The sequence below is a fragment of the Colletes latitarsis genome, chromosome 12, assembly GCF_051014445.1.
Source record: "Colletes latitarsis isolate SP2378_abdomen chromosome 12, iyColLati1, whole genome shotgun sequence".
Lineage (NCBI taxonomy): Eukaryota > Metazoa > Arthropoda > Insecta > Hymenoptera > Colletidae > Colletes > Colletes latitarsis.
The window spans coordinates 25,226,903-25,253,910 of NC_135145.1; the positions used below are offsets into that span (position 1 = coordinate 25,226,903).

Sequence of the window (27,008 nt, forward strand, 5' to 3'; positions counted from 1 at the left end):
TTTGGGCGCGTGCAGTTCTGAAACTACTAGTGTTTTTGCCATAATTGAGGTATTGTCAGAAGCGGTGAATCTTCCCCTTTAAAATGGCTTTTGGTTTTCGTCGATCGGACTTTCCGTTTCGGAGATATAGTAATTTATGTAAAAGGTAATTTTTCAAAATCCGCCGTCTCACGCTATTGATGAGTATTAAAAATAGTTAAACTTTAGACGCGTGCAATTCTGAAACTACTAGTGCTTTTGCCATAATTGAGGTATTGTCAGAAGCGGTGAATCTTCCCCTTTAAAATGGCTTTTGGTTTTCGTCGATCGGACTTTCCGTTTCGGAGATATAGTAATTTATGTAAAAGGAAATTTTTCAAATTCGGCCGTCTCTCGCTATTGATGCGTATTAAAAATAGTTAAACTTTGGACGCGTGCAGTTCTGAAACTACTAGTGTTTTTGCCATAATTGAGGTATTGTCAGAAGCGGTGAATCTTCCCCTTTGAAATGGCTTTTGGTTTTTGTCGATCGGACTTTCCGTTTCGGAGATATAGTAATTTATGTAAAAGGTAATTTTTCAAATTCCGCCGTCTCTCGCTATTTATGCGTATTAAAAATAGTTAAACTTTGGGCGCGTGCAGTTCCTAAACAATTAGTGTTTTGTTAATTATTGAACCTTTGTTGGAAGCGGCAAAGCCTCCCCTTTGAAATGGCTTTTGGTTTTCGTCGATCGGACTTTCCGTTTTCGAGATATCGTAATTTATGTAAAAGGTAATTTTTCTTAATTCGACTATCGCTGTCTTCGTCTAACGCGTCGGACCTCCTTGTCGCACTCGTAGTGCTGACCTACCTCGCGTACGTGACTCGCGTGACCTAGTGCCGGCGTAGTATTTCCAAGAATTTACTACGCACTACTTACTATCTACGCGCGCGGGGGATGAATGAACTCGCGCGAGCGCATCAAAAATGTAAACAAACCGTATCTCCGTAACTAGCCACCGCAGCGACTTGAAACTAAAATCGCCATATCTCCGGAACTAATAAAGCTATCGACGCTCACGAACGCTCATTTTAAAGGGTATTTCATCCCCCATCCGATGACCGTATCACCAACTATAATTTATGCTGTCTTCCATGTTTATTTTGACATTTACTTTGACGTTACATGTTTAAAGAAGTTTAAGAAATTCCTATTGATCGTACGATTGACGTGGGATAAAACTTTATTATAAATTGTTCGTTTAATTGAAAATTAATTTAAATACAGGATGTTTGCGTAATTACTAGCACTTTTTCTTAAATAATTCTTTTCTCTAGAACTAACTACGGTATCGACGTGGAACAAAATTCATTTTCAAGGGTGTTTTATCTTATATTATCAGTATGGATGATGCAACTGGGGAGGGAGTTCCCTGTGAAAAAAGCAAATTAAAATTGAAAAATGAAATTTTTTCCTATGAACTGTAGGTGTAACAGTAATTCGATGTGTTGACTGTCGATGAGCGCGTCAGAAGCGAGCATCGAGCCCTCAGAAATGGCGACTGGATAATCAGAAGGCGAAATGGACAATGGTTTGCCCGCGGGAGTAATTAAAAGTCGCGTAAACGCGGATCTGGCTCCCATGGAAATCTCATTTGCCGCGATTCCATCCAACAGACGAGCGCCATCGACCAGCCTCGTTTTAATGAATGGACAGAACAGCTCGTAACTGGGACTGAAAATAACTCAACTATCGTGTCACTCGAGACAGCTTTTCCTGATTAATTCGACACACTTTTCTCCAAACGGTGGAAATCATTCGACATGCAATAATAATAATCACACTTTCTATGCTTCTAAACGCAATCGATCGCCGTGTCTCTCTGTTCAATATTTATTTGCTAAACAAATACGACAGAGTTTATTTATATTTAATTAATGTAGTTTTACAAAACGAAAATGCTGTTCCAGTCGTACTGAATTTTTTTCTCGAAAGTGCGCAAGATTTCCGGGGTAGGTCTATTCACCAAAAATTATTGTAATTAACCCCTGCAACCGAAAGTAATTTTTCCATAACGATTTGAAATTTTTTTTTTCCGTCGAAAAAATTTCACAACTTCTCGAATTTTTTTCTCAAAAACGCGCAAGATTTCAGGGGTATGTCTATTCACCAAAAATTATTGTAATTAACCCCCACACATAACAGTATTTTTTTCAGAACGATTTGAAATTTTTTTTTTCCGTCGAAAAATATAGGCACCTACCCCTTGTCGATTCTTCTTAAAAATTCGTTTTTGATTTTTAGTAATTTTATTTCACGCCCTACAGAAAAGTTGTGTAATACTTTTTTGTAGGTACCTATGAACTTTACTTCAGAAATAAGTTTCGCTGAAATATATTTACAATTGTAGGAGTTATGGCTGTTTGAAAATTGGACCATTTTCAATTTTTTTCTCGGAAGTGGGTAGGATTTCGAGGGTATGTGTAACGACCAAAAATGATTGCAATTAACCCCTGTAACTAAATATAATTTTTTTAGTATGATTCGAAATTTTTTAATTTAGTCCAAAAATATAGGCACCTTTTTGAATTTTTTTTCTCGAAAGTGGGTAGGAATTCGAGGGTATGTGTAACGACCAAAAAAGATTGCAATTAACCCCTGTAACTAAATATAATTTTTTTAGTATGATTTGAAATTTTTTAATTTCGTCGAAAAAATTTCAGTATCTTCTCGAATTTTTTTCTCAAAAGTGGGTAGAATTTCAAGGGTATGTGTGTTCACCAAAAATGATTGTAATTGACCCCTGCAACCGAAAATAATTTTTCCCATACCATCTATGGCGTCGCCTCCCGTGCTCGCCGCCAGAGGGCCAGCTCTCTCACAAGTGCTCGACCCCTCAGTTACTATATACTATTCTATTGCTGTTTTAACTGAATTATTTTACTTGCTATAGTAGGAAATAGGATTGTGGCGACCGGTGTATTAAAGCAAGACGCTGATACACACCGAGCGCATTCATTCGGTCGGAATTGCAGGGGAAACGTACCTTCGTCGAGGTTCACAGTCCCGCGTAATTACGTTACGCAGTTTTATGAAGGACATATACTTTCGAGGGCCCTTCGTTAGTCGCGCGGATATTTTGCAATATCGTGTTTCGCGGGCGTATTCATTCTTCCGAGGCGTGGGTGGGGGTAATTGCACACCCGCTACGGCATCTCCCAGTCGTTTGTTTCGGGACACCAGAATATAATTGCGGGTGGACTGGTTGAGCTTCGTGCGGTGCCTGACCGAAGAATAGCGCGGAACAAAGGCTTTCGAGATCAAACATTTCAACGAAGCTTCGTTTCCCCTTTTTTGTTGCAACCCATGCAGCAGATTTTACAAGCATCTTTAAATAACTACGGTGTAAATAAATCGAAATTATACTTTTAATAACTATTGTAAAGAAATTTTATTTTTCTTTCTATTGCTTTCTAGAACATTAACACGTTTTCGCTTATTCTGGTTAGTACGGTTATGATTTTTAAAAGTAGATTCATAAATTGAGCAAACACGATTCGTAAATTGAACAAGCACGATTCGTAAATTGAACAAACGTGATTCGAAAATTGAATAAACATGATTCGCAAATTGAACAAGCACGATTCGTAAATTGAACAAACGTGATTCGAAAATTGAATGAACACGATTCGTAAATTGAACAAACGTGATTCATCAATTGAAACAAACGTGATTCGAAAATTGAATAAACATGATTCGCAAATTGAACAAGCACGATTCGTAAATTGAACAAACGTGATTCGAAAATTGAATGAACACGATTCGTAAATTGAACAAACGTGATTCATCAATTGAAACAAACGTGATTCGAAAATTGAATAAACGTGATTCGAAAATTGAACCAGCACGATTCGTAAATTGAACAAACGTGATTCGAAAATTGAACAAACACGATTCATAAATTGAACAAGCACGATTCGTAAATTGAACAAACGTGATTCGAAAATTAAATGAACACGATTCGTAAATTGAACAAACGTGATTCATCAATTGAAACAAACGTGATTCATCAATTGAAACAAACGTGATTCGAAAATTGAACAAACGTGATTCGAAAATTGAACAAGCACGATTCGTAAATTGAACAAACGTGATTCGAAAATTGAACAAACACGATTCATAAATTGAACAAGCACGATTCGTAAATTGAACAAACGTGATTCGAAAATTGAATGAACACGATTCGTAAATTGAACAAACGTGATTCGAAAATTGAACAAACGTGATTCGAAAATTGAACAAGCACGATTCGTAAATTGAACAAACGTGATTTGTAAATTGAACAAACGTGATTCGAAAATTGAACAAACGTGATTCATCAATTGAAACAAACGTGATTCGAAAATTGAACAAACGTGATTCGAAAATTGAACAAGCACGATTCGTAAATTGAACAAACGTGATTCGAAAATTGAATGAACACGATTCGTAAATTGAACAAGCGTGATTCATCAATTGAAACAAACGTGATTCGTAAATTGAACAAGCACGATTCGTAAATTGAACAAACGTGATTCGAAAATTGAATGAACACGATTCGTAAATTGAACAAACGTGATTTAGGAACGTGTCGTCTTCAATACCTTCCTATATATTAAAACATTAATACATTACAGCGTAGAAACGTGTTAAATTTTCTAACATTTAAGTCAAAGTTTCTTTGAGTGACAATTGTGTTTACTATTAAAAAACCTGCCAAATATGGACGCTATACGTAGAAGAGTTTGAGATAAAACAATCAGAAAGTTTCCACAAGTTTCGCCTTGTACATTTAATTATTAAAACCATAAAAGAACGCCTCTTTAACGTGTTCGAAACTAATACTCTTCGAATAAATTTAATTTGCGTGCCCGTTTACACCGGGACGCGCGAATGGACGCATTCAACGACGAGGCAACCGTTGAAATATTCCATTCGACTGTTCATTACTTTAATTAGTTCACACCCGGCTCTAAAATTACGAGTACTCCGCCGCGACGCAATAGCGTGTGTAACAGTGGGAACGTACGCTGGTCAAAGGTCGCGTTTAATGTACAGAACGGTTTGTAATTGACTGGTTGCGCGATCATCAGAAAACTGATCGCACAAAAATCGAAAGATTTCGACGGAATAACTGCTCGTTAAAACGGCTCGTTGCCTTTGTCATTAAAACGGAGACAATCAACAGAAATTGGAGTAACATTTCTACGCTAGCGACTTTTTTAACGACCAGTAATTCGGTAATGTTGGCAAAACAATATGACGGATTTTATTTCTCTAGGAAGAGTTAAATCAATTATTCTCGTCGACGATCAACGCTTTATTTACGTTGTTAACATTGAATAAGCGAGTTATAATTGATAGAAAAATTTTAAAGAAACGTTTCTCGTTCAACGATAAATTTTTGATGAGTTTAATGTTATTTAACGACGTTTAAGAAACGTTAAATGCGTTCGTTTAGTTATACTTTTGTGTTACCGATTAAAAAAGTTACAGGATACTGTTCTCGAAAATAATTGCACTACGAACGGAATTAAATTTCATTTGTTGGCACCGTTTATTCTCCCTCGAAAAGACAAATAGGAAGAGGAACTGTTGGAAACAAGCAAAATATTATAGCGAGCACATTGTCGTACAAACTGTAAATTTCAAGTTGCGTTGAATACTGGTTTTGTCGCAAGAAATTGCACATTGTCTGGCGCTGGCATTTCTGTAACCGGTGTTCCTTAACATATAAAAAGAATGAAAATTATTCTAGAGAATTTCCCGTAAAGAAAATCCTATTAAATTGATAATATCTTCCTGGCCTTTTAAACACAAATTTTTAAAAGTGTTTTATTTATTTCCACTAAAATTGTCAAACAAATTCGATACGTTTTATATTTATTATAAATAGTTCAAAATATTGATGAATCATCTATGAGGTAACAGTCTATTATATTTATCAATTAGGGATATTGTGAAAATCAAGAATACCAATTTGTTGATGGAGGCTCCGTTAAAAAGTTATTAACAATTAAATTCAAAAATCTCAAATCGTTCTGGAAAAATTATTTTTGGTTGCAGGGGTCAATTATAAGCATTCTTGGTGAATAGATATATAACTGAAATCCTACCCATTTTCTAGAAAAAAATTAGAGAAGGGGTGAAATTTTTGACAAAATTAAAAGATTTCAAATCGTTTAAAAAAAATTATGTTCGTATGCAGGCGTCTATTTCAATCATTTTTGGTCATTAGACATACCCCCAAAATCCCACCCATTTTCTAGAAAAAAATTAGAGAAGGGGTGAAATTTTTGACAAAATTAAAAGATTTCAAATCGTTTTAAAAAAATTATGTTCGTATGCAGGCGTCTATTTCAATCATTTTTGGTCATTAGACATACCCCCAAAATCCCACCCATTTTCTAGAAAAAAATTAGAGAAGGGGTGAAATTTTTGACAAAATTAAAAGATTTCAAATCGTTTTAAAAAAATTATGTTCGTATGCAGGCGTCTATTTCAATCATTTTTGGTCATTAGACATACCCCCAAAATCCCACCCCTTTTCTAGAAAAAAATTAGAGAAGGGGTGAAATTTTTGACAAAATTAAAAGATTTCAAATCGTTTTGAAAAAATTATGTTCGTGTGCAGGCGTCTATTTCAATCATTTTTGGTCATTAGACATACCCTCAAAATCCCACCCCTTTTCTAGAAAAAAATTAGAGAAGGGGTGAAATTTTTGACAAAATTAAAAGATTTCAAATCGTTTTGAAAAAATTATGTTCGTGTGCAGGCGTCTATTTCAATCATTTTTGGTCATTACACATACCCCCGAATTCCTACTCAGTTTCGAGAAAAAAAATTCCTTATCGAAAATGTAATCTGAGGCCTGAAATTTCATGCGAATCTTTGAAACATCATAACTTTTGAATGGATTGGACACTTTTAATGTTTAAAAAAGCAAACTACGCGTATTTAGATGAAGAATGTGTAGAAATTATAAAAATATTCGAAATTTTGTCCCTTGACATCGTAATGTTAGAAAAACTCCATAAAAATGGTTCAATTTTCAAACAGCCATAACTCCTACAATAGAGAATATATTCGATTGAAATTTTGGGAGGAAGTAGAGTTCATGGATACCTACAAAAAAGTATTAAACAACTTTTCTGTAGATCGTCAACCAAAATTACTAAAACTCAAAAACGAATATTTAAGAAAAATCGACAGGGGGTAGGTGCCTAAATTTTTTCGGAGAAAAAAAAAATGTCGAACCTTTCTAAAAAAATTATATTTAATTATAGGGGTCAATTACAGTAATTTTTGGTCATTAGACACACCCTCGAATTCTTACTCACTTTCAAGAAAAAAATTCGAGTAGGTATTGAAATTTTTAGACGAAATTAAAAAATTACAAATCATGCTAAAAAAATTATATTTAATTACGGGGGTCAATTACAAGCATTTTTGGTCATTAGACACACCGCCGAAATCCTATCCACTTTCGAGAAAAAAAATCGGATAGATGTTGGAATTTTTTGGCAGAAAAAAAAATTTTTCGAATCGTTTCAAAAAAAATTTTGCCGGTTTCAAGAGTCGATCGCAATCACTTTTGGTCATTACACATACCCTCGAAATCCTGCGCATTTTCGAGAAAAAAAATCGTTACCGAAAATCTAATGTCTGATCATGAATGGATGATTCCCCTGAAATTTCATGTGTTTCAAATCTTTCTAAAAAAAATACTTTTGACTGTAGGGGTCAATTGCAATCATTTTTGGTGAAGGGTGATATCGTCGAAATCCTACTCATTGCTTAGAAAAAAAATTCGAAACGCCTTATAGTTGAACCACCCTCGTATAGCGCGCAACGCCGCAGTTTGCCGCCATAATACGAGTCAACACTAATGTTTATGATACTTTGGGTCCATCGGAATGGTCAATTTGTTTCCCAGGTGCGGCTACCGACATTTGCGTTCCTTTCCATTCGAAATCGAGCGCCATTTGTCACTAATATTGCTTCATCCACCACGTTTTCTGGCAAACGATGCTCCGTTATGAGCTGGCCTCGCGACAGAGCTTTGTTGCAAAATTCAACGATGTTGGGCAGAATTCACACGCCGCGGAACGGCCTTTATTGCGCTGGAAACCTGGCGTAAATCAACGTCTCCGAAGTGGACGAGAAGAACCCGGTCCGCCTGTGCCACTGGACGAGAATTAACGAGATAATAAATACGCTTTCCGTCGATTTACCGACCAAGAAAATGAGAAAACCTCGCCCAACCTGGGAGCTCGCTTAAATCCCATAAGAAGGGAGCATTTTGGAACCATTTAACGAAATTTCTTTATTATTTATCGCGTTATCTTGCGTAAATTGTTTTATATAAAATTATCAGTTTACTGAGTTTACTGAGGTTATTTTAGTTGACGATCTACAGAAAAGTTGTTCAATACTTTTTTGTAGGTATCCATGAACTCTACTTCCTCCTAAAATTTCAATCCAATATATTCACCATTGTAGGAGTTATGCCTGTTTACAAATTGGACCATTTTTATAGGGTTTTTCTCAGTTTACGGGGTCAAGGATCAACTTTTCGAATATTTTTAGAATTTCTATATATTCTTCATCTAAATACGCGTAGTTTGCTTTTTTAAACATTAAAATCGTCCAATCCGTTCAAAAGTTATGATGTCGCAAAGATTCGCATGAAATTTCAGTGAAACATATCAATATATGGTCAGACATTACATTTTCGGTAAGGAATTTTTTTCTCGAAAGAGCGTAGGATTTCGGGGGTATGTGTAATGACCAAAAATGATTGTAATTAACCCTTGCAACCGGCAAAATTTTTTTTGAAACGATTTGAAAAATTTTTTTTTCTGCCAAAAAATTTCAACACCTTCCCGATTTTTTTTCTCGAAACTGAGTAGGATTTCGAGGGCAAGTCTAATGACCAAAAATGATTGTAATTAACCCCTGCAACTAAAAATAATTTTTCCAAAACGATTTGAAATTTTATATTTTTGTCGAAAAATTTCACACCTCGAATTTTTTTCTAAAAAATGGTTAGGATTTCTGGGGTATGTCTAATGACCAAAAATGATTGTAACTAACCCCTGCAACTAAAAATAATTTTTCCAGAACGATTTGAAATAACTTTTTAACGAAGCCTCCATAAACAAATTATTATTCTTAATTTTCGTCTTATTTTGGCCTCTAGAATCCCCCAATAAATTAATTATAATTTTTAAAAGGACAATGCATATCATAAAATTGCTAAAAACTTAATGTAATGTCATTACATACTCTTCAATCAATCTGAATTATACAAATCATCATAACAGCGTTTACAGCCCTCATTTTTACAATCTCAAAACATTCCCATTAACAAAGTCTCACTATCTCGTTCCACACATTCGTACTAATTCATTTTCCAAACAATAACACAAATATTTATCAAAAAAAAAACGTTTCACAGTCCGATATTTCAGGGAATTGTTTGCTAGTAATTCCAATATTTATGCACTATTAAATTCATCGAAATTGCATGTAATACCACTGTCAAAACAACCATGATCCCTAGGTTACAAATATCGGGAGAACAATTACACAAATTCTCGAGATTTACACACGAATAGACGTCGATGCATGAAAAACTTGATTTACTAATTTTTGCTTCGAAACGTTGGCATGGAAGGCTACAGAGAAATTTAATAAAACTCTACTAGAAACTCTCACGCTTATTTTCTCACATTTCTGCGCCTTCGAACAGTGAAATTCTAACTTTAATCATTAGTTGAGGTGCGTCGATTAATATTAGGGCAAAAATAACCCTCAGAAAAGTCTTCTTTGCCCCCAATTACACACTTTTCTCTTGTTTATATCCCCTGTAAACAACCCCTGTTCCTCCACATTTAGTCACCGATTTTATTGAAAATTATTATCAGCAAAAAAAATATTTCTACAGTCACTTATTATAGAACAGTGTATATCAATTTTGCATACAGTATTTTTCGAGAACTGAGAATCATAATACCATAAATTTTGCTATGAAATCTACTCAAAATAAGAATCTATAAAATTCCATAATATTCAGTTCATAAGAGCTTCAAATTCGAGTGAAAAGAGAAGCAGAATTTTCAGTTATTAGATTCGAATTTACCGCCTTTTTTGTATCATTCTTCTCGTGGAAACTCTAAAGTTGCTATCGAGTACACAATGTTAATAAAGGAAACCTGTTACAAACGTGAAAATCCCTTTTAACGAATATAGTTCGCCGTGACGTTGGAAAAATCGGTGAAATTCAGGCGTTTTCAATATCGTAAGAGCGTTAAATATCGCGAGTGGAACGTCGATGCAGCAGATGCGACTGTACAGAATGCTCGAGTGGAAATCAAATTTTTTGCGCCGTCGTTTGGACAATGCCATACAATTACACTCATAAAAGGAAGTGATAAATATTCCTTGTGCCCATGGCGAGCCGCGGGAAGTGGAAAGCGAACAAATAAACGGGCCAGCTCCTGGGAACCGGTCGCAGATAAATTTTCGTTTATTGCTCGTGGCCTCTACAGTCGCAGTTAATAAATTTATACGCGTGCATACGTGGATATTCTCGCGACGAATGATTTTTTTAGTTAGATCTACTATTTAATTGTAACAGTTGAATAGAAGAAGTTACTAGCAGTTTTATGACGGATTATGGTTGATTTAATTGTAATTTTTGATTCTCTACAAGTTGTAAGAGAGTATCCAGTGTTATTTAGGAGGAGATTTTAAAAAAATATGTGAGATTTCTTGCGTTTTGATTTAAGGTTTGTTGTATGAAATATGATACAGTTTTCGATGTTTCTGAGTTTGAATTACTTTATAGTTTGGTGTGTAAGTATAGAGGGGGTTTGGCCACCCTTGGGGGAAATTTAATGGGAGATTCTGGGGGCCAAAATAAGACGACAATCAAGAATATTAATTTGTTGATGGGGGGCTTCGTTAAAAAGTTAAAAAATTTCAAATCGTTTTGGAAAAAATATTTTTGGTTGCGGGGGTTAATTACAAGTAATTTTGGTCAATAGACGTACCCTCGAAATCCTATCCATTTTCGAGAAAAAAATTCCTAAATGAGAATATAATTCCAAGTCAGAAATGTATCCCATGCGAATCTTTAAAACGTCGTAACTTCTGAACGGATTGGAAGATTTTAATGTTCAAAAAGCCAAACGCCGCGTATTTTAGTGTAGAATATGTAGAAATTGTAAAAATATTCAAAAAGTTGATGCTTGACACCACAAAATTAGAAAAACTCCATAAATATGGTTTGATTTTCAAACAGCCATAACTCCTACAATAGTGAATATATTTCTATGAAACTTTTTTCTGAAGTAGAGCCCATAGGTACCAACAAAAAAGTATTAAACAACTTTTCTGTAGGTCGTCAAACAAAATTACTAAAAATCAAAAACAACTTTTTAAGAAAAATCGACAGGGGATAGATACTTAAATTTTTCACCGAAAAAAAAAATTTCAAATCGTTCTGAAAAAAATACTGTTATGTGTGGGGGTTAATTACAATCATTTTTGGTCATTAGACATACCCTAGAAATCCTACCCCTTTTTGAGTAATAAATTCGAGAAGGTGTGAAATTTTTCGACAAAATTAAAAAATTCCAAATCGTTCTAAAAAAATTATTTTCATTTGCAAGGGTCAATTGCAATTATTTTTGGTCATTAGACATGCCCCCGAATTCCTACGCAATTTCGAGAAAAAAATTCCTAAATGAAAATATAATTCCAGGCCAGAAATATATCCCATGTGAATCTTTAAAATACCATAACTTTTGAACGGATTGGACGATTTTAATGTTCAAAAAGCCAAACGCCGCGTATTTTAGTGTAGAATATGTAGAAATTGTAAAAATATTCAAAAAGTTGATGCTTGACCCCTTAAAATGAGAAAAACCCAATAAAAATGGTCCAATTTTCAAACAGCCATAACTCCTACAATAGTGAATATATTTCAATGAAACTTTTTTCTGAAGTAGAACCCATAGGTACCTACAAAAAAGTATTAAACAACTTTTTTGTAAGTCGTCAAACAAAATTACTAAAAATCAAAAACAACTTTTTAAGAAAAATCGACAGGGTGCTCAAATTTTTCGGCGAAATTGAAAAGTTTAAAATCACTCGGTTAAAATTATTTTCGATTGCAGGGGTAGAGTACAATCACTTTTGAAAATATTTACAACAAACGTGGAAAAACTCAAGAATACAAATTATTGTTTAAAATCCATTCAAACTAAGAAACAACTGAAAACGAACGTTTTTTTATCACGAATGTCGAAATTACGTCTTCGTAATCCCAGTATTTTGCCACGTGTGTTAATCAAAATACATATAAAAGAACTGTAATTATCCTGAACTGTTATAACCTCAAATAAAAACAAATCACGGAACTCTGAGTTGAATTAGAACAAAAGAGAAAGGGAATAGGCGTTTAAGAGTGTGACAAATCTTCGTGTGCAAAAAGGAGAATCTCTAAAGGGGCTCTGGAGACAGAAATTAAAATGCGCCATGACACTTCGTGCCTCCTCGTTCCATCATTTCGTTCTTTTTATATTGAAATCGATACTCGCGCGATCGTTTTTGCACGAGGCTGGTTCATAGTGGAAATTTACCATTCTTGCTTTTTTCCCACGAGTTTATCGATTGGCCTTTTTTCGAAGCAGCCCTGGGAAAATGGCTGTCAGAGAACTCGAATCCTTCCGCTCTCCAAAACAAACACTTGGAACAAAATCCCGATTGCGAATTCTCCAACCGCCTTCGAAGGACAGGGCCCGAGTTTAAGACTATTTATAAACAGAGAACTCTGACCAGAGAGGAGCAAACTTATTTGGACCTCTTGGACGAAACGACGCTCGAGATCTCGATATACGAATTGAGCAACATTGATAGAAACGACAAATAAGAATTCCATTCGATTCGTCTCCAGTTTGAAGCACCAATTTGACACACAGCTTGTCACAGTTTTTCAGTAAATAAGTAAGTTGGATATGTTATTTAGCATTTGGTTAAACTGTAAAGAATGACGCAAAGTTTTGTAAAATAGCAGTGAAAAATTGATGTATGTTATACAATAAGAACAGAGAATCTGAGACTAATGGTTGTGCTTTTTCTAAAATTTTAGAATGCTTTGAACTATGGTAAACAATTATTCTGCTATACTTTTCGTTTATTGTTTTAGTTCCTGTTTTTCTTAACTGTTTTATGTAATTTTGTATTTTAAACATGTTTGATCTAATTGGAAGATAAAAAGAAGCAATCAAAAATAATTTTGTTAGAACGATTTGGAATTTTTTAATTTTTGTCGAAAAATTTCACACCTTCTCGAATTTTTTTTTAGGAAATGAGTAGGATTTCGGGGATATGACTCCTCACTAATAATTATTGTAATTGACCTCCACAACCGAAAATAATTTTTCCAAAACGATTTGAAATTTTTTTTTTCGTCGAAAAATTTGGGCTTCCCCTCGTCGATTTTTCTTAAATATTCGTTTTTGATTTTTAGTAATTTTGTTTGACGATCTACAGAAAAGTTGTTTAATACTTTTTTGTGAGTACCTATGGGCTCTACTTTAGAAAAAAGTTTCATTGAAATATATTCACTATTATAGGAGTTATGGGTGTTTGAAAATTAAACCATATTTATGGAGTTTTTCTAATTTTGCGGTGTCAAGCATCAACTTTTTGAATATTTTTATAATTTCTACATATTCTACACGAAAATACGCGGTGTTTGGCTTTTTGAACATCAAAATCGTCCAATCCGTTCAGAAGTTATGACGTTTCAAAGATTCGAACGAAATTTTGAGGTAACATTTCTAGCCAGAAATTAGATTTTCGATAAACAATTTTTTTTCTCGAAAATGCGTAGGATTTCGGGGGTATGTATAATGACCAAAAATACTTGTAATTGACTCCTTCAATTAAAAATAATTTTTTTAGAACGGTTTGAAATTTTTAATTTTGTCGAAAAATTTACCCCCTGTCGATTTTCCTTAAAAAATCGTTTTTGATTTTTAGTAATTACATTTGACGTTCTACAGAAAAGTTGTTTAATACTTTTTTGTAGGTACCTATGAACTCTACTTCCTCCCAAAATTTCAATCTAATATATTCACTATTCTAGAAGTTATGGCCGTTTGAAAATTGAATCATCTTTATGGAGTTTTTCTCATTTTAGGGGGTGAAGGAACAACTTTTTGAATATTTTTAGAATTTCTACATATTCTACACTAAAATACGGATCGTTTGGCTTTTTGAACATTAAAATCGTCCAATCCGTTCAGGAGTTATGACATTTTAAAAATATGCCTGAAATTTAAGTGAAACATGTCAATGTACGGTGAAACATTTTCAGTGAGGAATTTTTTTCTCGAAATTGGGTAGGATTTCGGGGGTATGTATAATGACCAAAAATACTTGTAATTGACCCCTTCAATTAAAAATAATTTTTTTGGAACGATTTGAAATTTTTAATTTTGTCGAAAAATGTACCCCCTGTCGATTTTCCTTAAAAAATCGTTTTTGATTTTTAGTAATTACATTTGACGTCCTACAGAAAAGTTGTTTAATACTTTTTTGTACTTACCCATGATCTCTACTTTCTCCCAAAATTTCAATCTAATATATTCCCTATTCTAGAAGTTATGGCCGTTTGAAAATTGAATCATCTGTATGGAGTTTCTCTCATTTTAGGGGGTGAAGGAACAACTTTTCGAATATTTTTAGAATTCCTACATATTCTACACTAAAATACGGATCGTTTGGCTTTTTGAACATCAAAATCGTCCAATCCGTTCAGGAGTTATGACATTTTAAAAATATGCCTGAAATTTAAGTGAAATATGTCAATCTATGGTCAGACATTACATATTCAGTAAAGAATTTTTTTCTCGAAAATGGTTAGGATTTCGAGACTATGTCTAATGACCAAAAATGATTACAATTAACCCCCACAACCGACAATAATTTTTCCAGAACGATTTGAAATTTTCTTTCCCCCGAAAAATTCAGCCACTACCCCCTGTCGATTATTTCTCAAATATTCGTTCTCAATTTCTAGTAATTTTATCTAACAATCTACAGAAAAGACGTAACTTCATTTCCAGCTGTTCCTTAGCCCATCGAGTTCTAAACAATAATTCCTATTCTTAATTTTCCCCAAGTTTATGGAAAACATTTCCAAAAGTGGCGCATGTCTGAGAAAAGAAACCATCGCGTGTCAATTTCCCTCTCAGCCAGAACGAAAACATCCCTCGTCGAAGGTGAATAAGCTATCCATTGCAACCCGAGTTTTTTTTCGCTAATGGAAAAGATGGCCGACGGGAAACGACATCGAATCGTTACGATAAGTCTGAGGGGGTGGTTCCAGAACGCACCCTTGAACCATCTATTTATTCAGGCGTCCCTTCGACGCGATTTCCCGGCGGGAATGGCTCCCGCGAAGGAATTCCTGAGAGTTTCAGCGGCTTCGTTTTAATCGAACGCGAAGGCTGCCTCCAACGAAACAATCCAACCGCATTTTTCGACTGAAAAATGCAACGCGAGGGAGAAAAGTGTCGCTGGAAAATGCCTTCTAACCTCGTAACTCCGAGGATCGCGTGGAAATCTGTTATTTAGAAAGCCCATTGTTCAAATTAAAAGAAAATTTGTAGGCATTCTAGTCTAAAATTCTATTTATTTTGGTCTTTTCAGGGACTTTCTCGACTCTTTTCCATGTTTATCTATCTAAAAAAATAACAAGGAAAATTCTTCACAAATTCAAACTAATAATATGTATCTGCTGGTGCAAAATTGTTATTATTAATTTTCTGCACAGAAACTCTCGAAAATATAATTATTTACAAAGCAAAGCACGTATGATGGAAAAAGGAGTTTTTATGAAAGAAACAAATTGGACGAGAAGAAAGGGAGGATTGCAGACTGAAGGGTTGATTTTCTCACGAACGAGAACGATTGTGTATTATCTGTATTGGTGCAGCAAAAATATCAAACGTTCCCCGTTCGATCGAAAGAAAAGCAGGGAGATGGATTTGAAAATAAATCGTCGACCAAAGGAATTTAATTAAAACTCGCCAATTCAATGGCTCACTCCGCAGCGTGGCTTATTCGAGAGCTTCTCACTTAACGAATTTTTCTGTATTCGAATATTCCGATCAGTGATTTAAATATCAGACAAATGTAATAATAACTCATTAAAATTTTATTTTATTCAAATACAGTCCTTTGGAAGGGTCTTCCACTGTAAAACGCGTTTATTTATATTCTGTTTGGTGTTTTTTTTACGAAGAAACTATGCAGATTCTTGTATCAGAGTTTTGTATATATATTTAATATTGTTGATAAGGTTTATGGCAAGGATAAGAATAAATAGTTTGCACGAGATAGCTTTTTTTATGAGAAAACTGCATCTCGATACGTCTTCTCTCTTACGTGTCGCGAGACGTACTGACTAATCAAGATGGCGTACCATGGTGGCTTGCATCACGGTGGCGCCCTCACTGATCGACTAGGTGAAGTAAATTGAAAAATTTGGGCACCTACCCACAGTTTTTCATTTTTAGTAATTTTGTTCGACGTTTTACAGAAAAGTTGTTTAATACTTTTTTGTAGGTACATATGGACTCTACTTTAGGAAAAAGTTTCATTGAAATATATTTACTATTATAGGAGTTATGGCTGTTTGAAAATTGAACCATCTTTATGGAGTTTTTCTCATTTTATGGGGTCAAGGAACAACTTTTCGAATATTTTTAGAATTTCTACATATTCTACACTAAAATACGCGGCGTTTGGCTTTTCGAACATTAAAATCCTTCAATCCGTTCAAAAGTTATGGTCTTTTAAAGATTCGCATGAAAGATTTCTGGGAAGCATTTCTGACTTGGAATTATACTTTCATTTAGGAATTTTTTTCTCGAAAATGGTTAGGATTTCGGGGGTACGTCTATTGACCAAAAATGATAGTAATTACTCCCTGTAACTAAATATAATTTTTTTAGTATGATTTGAAATTTTTTAATTTTCACGAAAAATTTTACAACTTCTTGAATTTTTTTCTCGAAAGTGGGTAGGATTTTGGGGGTAAGTCTATTGACCAAAAATGATTGCAATTGACCCTTTCAACTAAATATAATTTTTCTAATACGATTTGAAATTTTTTAATTTCGTCCAAAAATTTCAGTATCTTCTGGAATTTTTTACTCGAAAAGGGGTAGGATTTCAAGGGTTTGTGTATTCACCAAAAATGATTGTGCGCTACCCCTGCAATCGAAAATAATTTTTCCCGAGTGATTTTAAACTTTTCAATTTCACCCATAAACTTAAGCACCTACCCCCTGTCGATTTTTCTTAAAAATTCATTTTTGATGTTTAATTAGTTTGTTTAACGTCCTACAGAAAAGTTGTCTAACACTTTTTTGTACGTACCCATGAGCTCTACTTCCTCCCAAAATTTCAATCTAATATATTCACTATTCTAGAAGTTATGGCCGTTTGAAAATTGAACCATCTTTATGGAGTTTTTCTCATTTTAGGGGATGAAGGAACAACTTTTCGAATATTTTTAGAATTTCTACATATTCTACACTAAAATACGCGGCGTTTGGCTTTTCGAACATTAAAATCCTTCAATCCGTTCAAAAGTTATGGTCTTTTAAAGATTCGCATGAAAGATTTCTGGGAAGCATTTCTGACTTGGAATTATACTTTCATTTAGGAATTTTTTTCTCGAAAATGGTTAGGATTTCGGGGGTACGTCTATTGACCAAAAATGATAGTAATTACTCCCTGTAACTAAATATAATTTTTTTAGTATGATTTGAAATTTTTTAATTTTCACGAAAAATTTTACAACTTCTTGAATTTTTTTCTCGAAAGTGGGTAGGATTTTGGGGGTAAGTCTATTGACCAAAAATGATTGCAATTGACCCTTTCAACTAAATATAATTTTTCTAATACGATTTGAAATTTTTTAATTTCGTCCAAAAATTTCAGTATCTTCTGGAATTTTTTACTCGAAAAGGGGTAGGATTTCAAGGGTTTGTGTATTCACCAAAAATGATTGTGCGCTACCCCTGCAATCGAAAATAATTTTTCCCGAGTGATTTTAAACTTTTCAATTTCACCCATAAATTTAAGCACCTACCCCCTGTCGATTTTTCTTAAAAATTCATTTTTGATGTTTAATTAGTTTGTTTAACGTCCTACAGAAAAGTTCTCTAACACTTTTTTGTACGTACCCATGAGCTCTACTTCCTCCCAAAATTTCAATCTAATATATTCACTATTCTAGAAGTTATGGCCGTTTGAAAATTGTACCATCTTTATGGAGTTTTTCTCATTTTAGGGGATGAAGCAACAACTTTTCGAATATTTTTAGAATTTCTACATATTCTACACTAAAATACGCGGCGTTTGGCTTTTCGAACATTAAAATCCTTCAATCTATTCAAAAGTTATGGCGTTTTAAAGATTCGAACGAAATTTAAGTGAAACATATCAATGTATGGTCAGGCATTTTCAGTAATGAATTTTTTTCTCGAAAATGGTTAGGATTTCGAGGGTATGTATAATGACCAAAAATGATTGTAATGGACCGCTTTAACTAAATATAATTTTTCCAGATCAATTTAAGACACATAAAATTTCAGAAGAATAATGACCAAAAATGATTGTAATTGACCCCTCCATATACATAAATATAATACTATTATATTGTTTAATTATTTGAATGCATCCATATTTTGGTTACAGTTTATCTTTTCAATGATAATTAACTATTTACGATCAATACACGAAGATTTATTCTCACAATTAATACTTAAATAATTTGGTGAAAGCAAATAGAAAAACCAATAATAATCCATAAAAATTCTATACTTTCTGCAATGTATTCAACCAGTAAAAATAACTTGAAACAATAATTACACAAAACTGAAACTCAACAATTCACAAATTATTCCATTACTAACAAATAAATAAATAAAAAAAAATATATCTATAAAAGAAAGCATATTTCAGACTGAAATGTTGCATGCAAAGAGAGTATTCGGATAACAGAGGTACTGTTTTCTAAAATTTGGAAGGTTCGAGGTCGACAGGAAAACGATGTGCAACTTTCGAGGTCTGGATTCTGCGTCGAACGCTAATTTCTATTTAACAAAGGGCAACGGTTCGCCATTAAATTGTAAACTCTTGTTAAATACTCGGCCTTGTCGCTGTCCTCTCGAAACTCTCGTTACACTCTCGGTGTCCACTCGCAATAATCGATTCGCTCGAGACTCTTCCGAACCGCGACGCTCCAAACTCCATCGAGCATTCATGCATTTCCCTCGAAACACATTGTTCGGGGGACAGTCACTCGAACCTTTCACACTCAAACATTTCCCCTTCGACAAATTTCAGATTAATTCAGAACACCACATTTTCATCTCGAATGAACGATGATTTATTAATCGAGAAACTAGGTAACATTTTTGTTTCGTTACGCTAGAATCTATCGATCCACTTTCAACAACAATTATACTGAATTTGGAGTCGGTTGTTGAATTATAAATCACTTTAACAAGAAATTAAATAAAGAGAACACGTGTGCTTTCGTCAGCCATCTTTCCATCATGGACGCCGAGCAACGCATGCGCAGACCGCGTCTCCCCCACTCTCTCGTCCACGCATGCGCAGTGCACGCAAGGCCCAAGAATATCGATCGTTCTAGCAAGGTTAATTGTTTTCGTAGAAACACGATATCCGACAGATTAAAACGAAAATTTAACATAAAACACAACACGAAAGAAGAGACGTGAAATTCTCGTCGACGATTTGTTCATTTTGTTCCAAAACACTTCCAAAGTACCATAGAAACGTCTGAATTCCAGTCAGGGCTCTCAATTCGAGAAAAATGGCGTCTGATTCTGTGAAATCTGATCGCATATCATCCCCCAGAGCAGTTAAGGGTAAGGGAGCTCGAAATACGCGGAGATTTCATCGACTTCGACTCTGACGTTCGCCAATTTTTCCAAGAGACGCGCATTTGCATCTTTACGACCTTTGACGTTCCTCTTTCTGTCATTTTTTTCTCGGTTCATCTTTCACGAATCATCCGATAACAAATCGCACGCGAATCTCTTCCTTCCAAATGGCTCGAGTCGCGACATCCCTGACACATTCGCTTCATCCTCAAAATCGTGGTATTTTTTTTACAGAAGCGAGAGAATGTTACGGGTGAAATTAGGGCTTTCCTATTTTTCATCGAAAACTGCACGTGAATTTGTCTGGCTGCGATTTTTCACGAAAATTCACGGAAGTTCGTTTGACGACAGAAAAGTTGTTTAATACTTTTTTGTAGGCACCTATGGACTCTACCTTAGAAAAAAGTTTCATTGAAATATATTCACTATTATAGGAGTTATGGCTGTTTGAAAGTTGGACCCTTTTTTGGGGGGTTTTTCTCATTTCACGGGATCAAGAAATAATTTTTCGAATATTTTTGGAATTACTACATATTCTACACTAAAATACGCGGCGTTTGGCTTTTTGAACGTTAAAATCGTCCAATCCGTTCAAAAGTTATGGTATTTTAAAGATTCCATGGAATCATTTCTTGCCTGAAATTATATTTTCAGTAATGAATTTTTTTCTCGAAATTGGGGAGGAATTCATGGGTATATGTAATGACCGAAAATGATTGTAATTGCCCCCTGCAATCAAAAATAATTTTTCCAAAACGATTCGAAATTTTTTTTTTCGTCGAAAAATTTAGGCAGCTACCCTCTGTCGATTTTTCTTGAAAATTCGTTTTTGATTTTTAGTAATTTCGTTTGACGTTCTACAGAGAAGTTGTTTAATACTTTTTTATAGGTAACTATGAGCTCTACTTTGGAAAAAAGTTTCATTGAAATATATTCACTATTGTAGGAGTTATGGCTGTTTGAAAGTTGGACCATTTTTATGGGGGTTTTCTGATTCTAGGGGATCACGAAATAATTTTTCGAATATTTTTGGCATTGCTATATATTCGCCACTAAAATACGCGTTGTTTGGCTTTTCGAACGTTAAAATCGCCCAATCCGTTCAGAAGTTATGGTGTTTTAAAGATTCGCATGAAATTTAGGGAAAGCATGAAATTATATTTTCGGTTAGGAATTTTTTTCTCGAAAATGATCAGGATTTCGAGGGTATGTCTATTGACCAAAAATGATTGTAATTGGTCCCTGCAATCAAAAATAATTTTTTCAAAACGATTCGAAATTTCTTTTTTCTGTAGAAAAATTCAGCAGCTGCCCCCTGTCGATTTTTCTTGAAAATTCGTTTTTGATTTTTAGTAATCTCGTTTGACGTTCTACAGAGAAGTTGTTTAATACTTTTTTATAGGTACCTATAGACTCTACCTTAGAAAAAAGTTTCATTGAAATATATTCACTATTGTAGGAGTTATGGCTGTTTGAAAATTCAACTATTTTTATGGGGTTTTTCTAACATTACGGGGTCAAGAAATAATATTTCGTATATTTTTGGAATTGCTACATATTCTATGCTAAAATACGCGGCGTTCGGCTTTTTGAACATTAAAATCGCCCAATCCGTTCAGAAGTTATGACGTTTCAAAGATTCGCATGAAATTTAGGGGAAGCATGAAATTATATTTTCGGTTAGGAATTTTTTTCTCGAAAATGATCATGATTTCGAGGGTATGTCTATTGACCAAAAATGATTGTAATTGGTCCCTGCAATCAAAAATAATTTTTTCAAAACGATTCGAAATTTCTTTTTTCTGTAGAAAAGTTCAGCAGCTACCCTCTGTCGATTTTTCTTAAAAATTCGTTTTTGATTTTTAGTAATTTCGATTGACGTCCTACAGAGAAGCTGTTTAATACTTTTTTATAGGTACCTATGAACTCTACTTTAGAAAAAAGTTTCATTGAAATATATTCACTATTGTAGGAGTTATGGCTGTTTGAAAATTCAACTATTTTTATGGGGTTTTTCTAACATTACGGGGTCAAAAGACAACTTTTCAAATATTTTTAGAATTTCTACATATTCTACACTAAAATACGCGGCGTTTGGCTTTTCGAACATTAAAATCGTCCAATCCGTTCAAAAGTTATAACGTTTTAAAGATATGCATGAAATTTAAGTGAAACATATCAATGTATGGTCATACATTTTCGGTAAGGAATTTTTTTCTCGAAAATGCGTAGGATTTCGGGGGTAAGTATAATGACCAAAAATGATTGTAATTGCCCACTGTAACTAAATATAATTTTTTTAGTATGATTTGAAATTTTTCAATTTCGTCTAAAAATTTCACACCTTCAGGAATTTTTTTCTCGAAAGTGGATAAGATTTCAGGGGTATGTGTAATGACCAAAAATAATTGCAATTAACCCCTCTAACTAAAAATAATTTTTCCATAACGATTTGAAATTTTTCAATTTAATCTTCTAATAACTTTTTAATGAAGCCTCCATCAACAAATTAGTATTCTTAATTTTCGTCTTATTTTGGCCTCCAGAATCCCCCATTAAAATTTTTCCCAGGAATGGACGAACAATCTATAGCAACAGAGTCTGTTGGAGCGCTTGTGAGAGAACGATCCCTCTGGTGGCGAGCACAGGAGGCTTCTTTCCTTCTATTTCGCTTACTCGCCTCCTCCACGCAGCCATAAGCCACACGATATTCGGTTACGAGTCAGCGTTGCGAGCGAGAAATGCCGTTTGAGTTTGTCAGTCAGGTACACGAGCTGATACGAAATCGAGAAGCCGCCAGAATTATTGATAGCGAGCATCCAGGATGGGATCACGTGCCAACGAGTTCGACGCGAAATTGGGGATAGGTGAAACGCACCTAACGTGAAATCGGGGAGCCAGCAGCGGCATAAAATGGCGCAGACACACGAAATCGAAGAGCTGCTAGTGGTTACAACACGTGCAGACGAACTCGATGTGAAACTAAAGGACCTGCCGCTTGGGGGGTGGGAGAACCTGGCGCAAAATCACGGAGCAGCTGGGTGGATTTACACGGGGCACAGAGAAATTTTCGTTACTAATTTTATCAAACTCTTGATGCAAAAGTTGCTTGACAGTGCAAAATTAGAAAAACCCAATTTGCAAACAGGCATAACTCCCACAATGGTGAATATATTGGATTGAAATTTTGGGAGGAAGTAGAGTTCAGGGATACCTACATAAAAGTATTAAACAAGTTTTCTGTAGGTCGTCAAACGAAATTACTAAAAATCAAAAACGAATTTTTAAGAAAAATCGACAGAGGGTAGCTGCTGAACTTTTCTACAGAAAAAAGAAATTTCGAATCGTTTTGAAAAAATTATTTTTGATTGCAGGGACCAATTACAATCATTTTTGGTCAATGACATACCCTCGAAATCATGATCATTTTCGAGAAAAAAATTCCTAACCGAAAATATAATTTTATGCTTCCCCTAAATTTCATGCGAATCTTTAAAACGTCATAACTTCTGAACGGATTGGACGATTTTAATGTTCGAAAAGCCAAACGCCGCGTATTTTAGTGTAGAATATGTAGCAATTATAAAAATATTCGAAAAATTGTTCCTCCATCCCCTAAAATGAGAAAAACTCTATAAAGATGGTTCAATTTTCAAACAGCCATAACTCCTATAATGGTGAATATATTTCAATGAATCTTTTTTCTGAAATAGAGTTCGCACGTACCTACAAAAAAGTATTAAACAACTTCTCTGTAGAACGTCAAACAAAATTACTAAAAATCAAAAACGATCGACAAAGGGTAGGTGCCTAAATTTTCAAATAAGTTTCCAATCGTTCTAAAAAAATTATTTTCAATTGCAAGGGTCGATTATAATCATTTTTTATGAGTAGATATTCCCCCAAAATCCTACCCAGTTTCGAGAAAAAAATTCCAGAAGATGTGAAATTTGTCATCAAAATTAAAAAATTTCAAATCATACTAAAAAAATTACATTTAGTTAGGGGGGTCAATTACAATCATTTTTGGTCATGAGACATACCCTCGAAATCCTACCCAGTTTCGAGAAAAAAATTCCAGAAGATGTGAAATTTTTCATCAAAATTAAAAAATTTCTAATCATATTAAAAAAATTATATTTAGTTTCAGGGACCAATTAAAATCATTTGTGGTCATTAGACATACCCCCAAAATCCTACCCAGTTTCGAGAAAAAAATTCCAGAAGGTATGAAATTTTTCATCAAAATTAAAAAATTTCAAATCATACTAAAAAAATTATATTTAGTTTCAGGGACCAATTACAATTATTTTTGGTCATTAGACATACCCCCAAAATCCTACCCAGTTTCGAGAAAAAAATTCGAGAAGGTAATTGTTCGCCAAAATTAAAAAATTTCAAATCGTTTTGGAGAAATTATTTTTAGTTTCAGGGGTCAATTACACTCATTTTTGGCCATCATATTGTTATCAAATAATGTCACCAAGGGGCACACAGCAAAAAGTAAAATTTTCAAAAAAATTTATGCACTTGGAATAATGGAACAGGACGAATTGAAACGTCTCATAAATGTTTCAAAGTCCAAGCATCACTTGTGAGCGGATGAATGGGAATTGCTTGACAAGTATCCGCGCTCGTGATCGATGAAAATTAATTTAATGGCGCTGGAGTATCGTTTCGACACGGTTCAGAAAATTGGCTGTTCTACCCGCCGCAGAATCTGTGTAGCGTGTACGGTGCACCGTAAATTTCTCCCTCCCCGAGTGCAACCTCTGCTTCACCTTAGATTAAACGCTCGAATAACTTGGAAGTTATATTTACCCGTGAGTAATACGGCTCGATATCGATATCACGATGGAACGCACAGAAACCAACTGCTCACTTCGACATCCACCCCAAAAAGTAAAATTAAACCAACTCTTTACCAACAAAATTAAATTCTCAATTTCTATGGGTCCTGTGTATTCTTTGTTTTCTAATAACCTACCTACAATCGCTCCATTCATCAATTTCTAAGCCCCAGAAAAATTATTGATATTATTAAATCAATTTTTATCGATTTTTAAGCCACGTGGAGGGTGGAAATTTTAGTGGGAGATTCTGGGGACCAAAATAAGACGAAAATGAAGAATAACAATTTGTCGATTGAGGCTTCGTTGAGAAGTTATTAACGTTTAAAGTTGCAACTGTAGAACAGCGTGCGCGCGCAGCTGCTTGGCGCTCTACAAAGTTCAACTGTTAATAACTTCTCAACGAAGCCTCAATCGACAAATTACTATTCTTCATTTTCGTCTTATTTTGGCCCCCAGAATCCACCATTAAAATTTTTCCTCGGTTTAGCTGAACACTTTTATTTTGCTTTCCTTTTCTAATTTTTAGAAGTGTAAATACAGTCTTGTCTGTTATTATTTCCACTGGAAATTGCATGAACATAATTGTGTCGATCATTTTCAGTCACCGAATTAAAAAAGGCGGGAAAATCGCATTAGAATCGAAAAGATTAATTAAATGTTGTTAGTTTTGGCCCCGAGGAGCTCGTCAAATTGTTTAATCGCGTTCGAAGGGGGAAATTGTAAATTCTGCCGCGAAACCTCTGTCAAAAGCAGCCGCAGACTCTAAAGCCATTCGCCACCAGGAAGTTTTCCCGCTAACGTCACGAAACTCGACCGAGCTTCCGCCGGAAAAGCTGCTCGATCCGCAAGCAGCTTGCCCGTTTAATCAAGATTACGGGTTACTCGGTGCAGGATCGAAATTCGTCGCGATTAATGCCTGAATGCCAACCATTTTGCGTTTGAGAATCTACTTTCTACCACCAATTTAAATTTTTTCTCGTTATCATTACTCCAGACTCCAATTATCCCTGTAAAATGTTGCCTCCCTCGTTTCTCGAACACTCTTATATTTCCAGATTTTTTTAAATTAATAAAATTTCATTTTTAAAATGACTGTGAATGACTACTATTTTATACTGACTTTTATTATACTTTTAAATGAATGTAAAATAGTATCGAATAATTTTATTAGTATTTATATCACTTGAATTGAAGGAAATTTCTATTTTTTGAACATCTGAATAAGGTGTTTACAATTTGAGACTGTTCAATGCTATAATTTTGGAGAAACGATTTTCACATCGTTTTGGAAAAATTATTTTCGGTTGGGGGGGTTAATTACAATCATTTTTGGTCATTAGACATACCCCCGAAATCCTACGCACTTTCGAGAAAAAAATTCCTGAAAACTGCTATGCGCACACGTCGTTCTACAAGTGTAACTTTAAACGTTAATAACTTTTTAACGGAGCCTCATCCAACAAATTGTTATTCTTCACTTTCGTCTTATTTTGGTCCCCAGAATCTCGCATTAAAATTTTTCCCAGGGTTGTCTAAGCACCCTGTGAAAGTTACTATATTTTTGAGATTAATTATTCCAGTTTCAGAGTTGTTTTTGTCTCTTTTGAGAGTCAGTGGAATTCACGTATTCGTAGACGTTGAAATTCCCGCGATGGCCGGCCATTGATCCTGTCTAATCGGTCGGAAAATTTCGAAACGCGGCCGCGAGGCAGATTTGATTAATTCAGGCGGGCTCAAACGCATCGTTTTGGCCAAACGCGTGCAATTACACGTGTCTCGTGAACGATGTCGGTGGTCGGGCCAAACAAAACCGTCCGCGTTTCCTGTGGTCTCCCTGCCAGTATCGTATTGAATTGATACGAAGTCGAATTAGGCTGACTAATATGACGTCAGGTGGTTTCGAGTGATCGACGGTCAGCTTTGCTCCAAATCATGTCGATCCATTCGTTGTGAATTTTAAACACCTATTTTTATAATTGCTACATATTCTACACTAAAATACGCGGCGTTTGGCTTTTCGAACGTTAAAATCGTCCAATCCGTTCAGGAGTTATGGCATTTCAAAGACATGCATGAAATTTAAGTGAAACACATCAACGTATGATCAGACATTACATTTTCGGAGAGGAATTTTTTTCTCGAAAATGGTTAG

At 34.6% G+C, this 27,008-nt stretch overlaps 2 protein-coding genes across 3 annotated transcripts in view; one reads left to right on the forward strand and one right to left on the reverse strand.

Annotated features, from left to right (window-relative positions):
* The window catches only part of LOC143348962 (uncharacterized), a 438,943-nt gene that overhangs the window by 353,048 nt on the left and 58,887 nt on the right, over positions 1–27,008 (reverse strand). The gene's annotated exons all lie outside the window — the stretch shown is intronic.
* The window catches only part of Muted (biogenesis of lysosome-related organelles complex 1 subunit 5), a 137,029-nt gene that overhangs the window by 25,061 nt on the left and 84,960 nt on the right, over positions 1–27,008 (forward strand). The gene's annotated exons all lie outside the window — the stretch shown is intronic.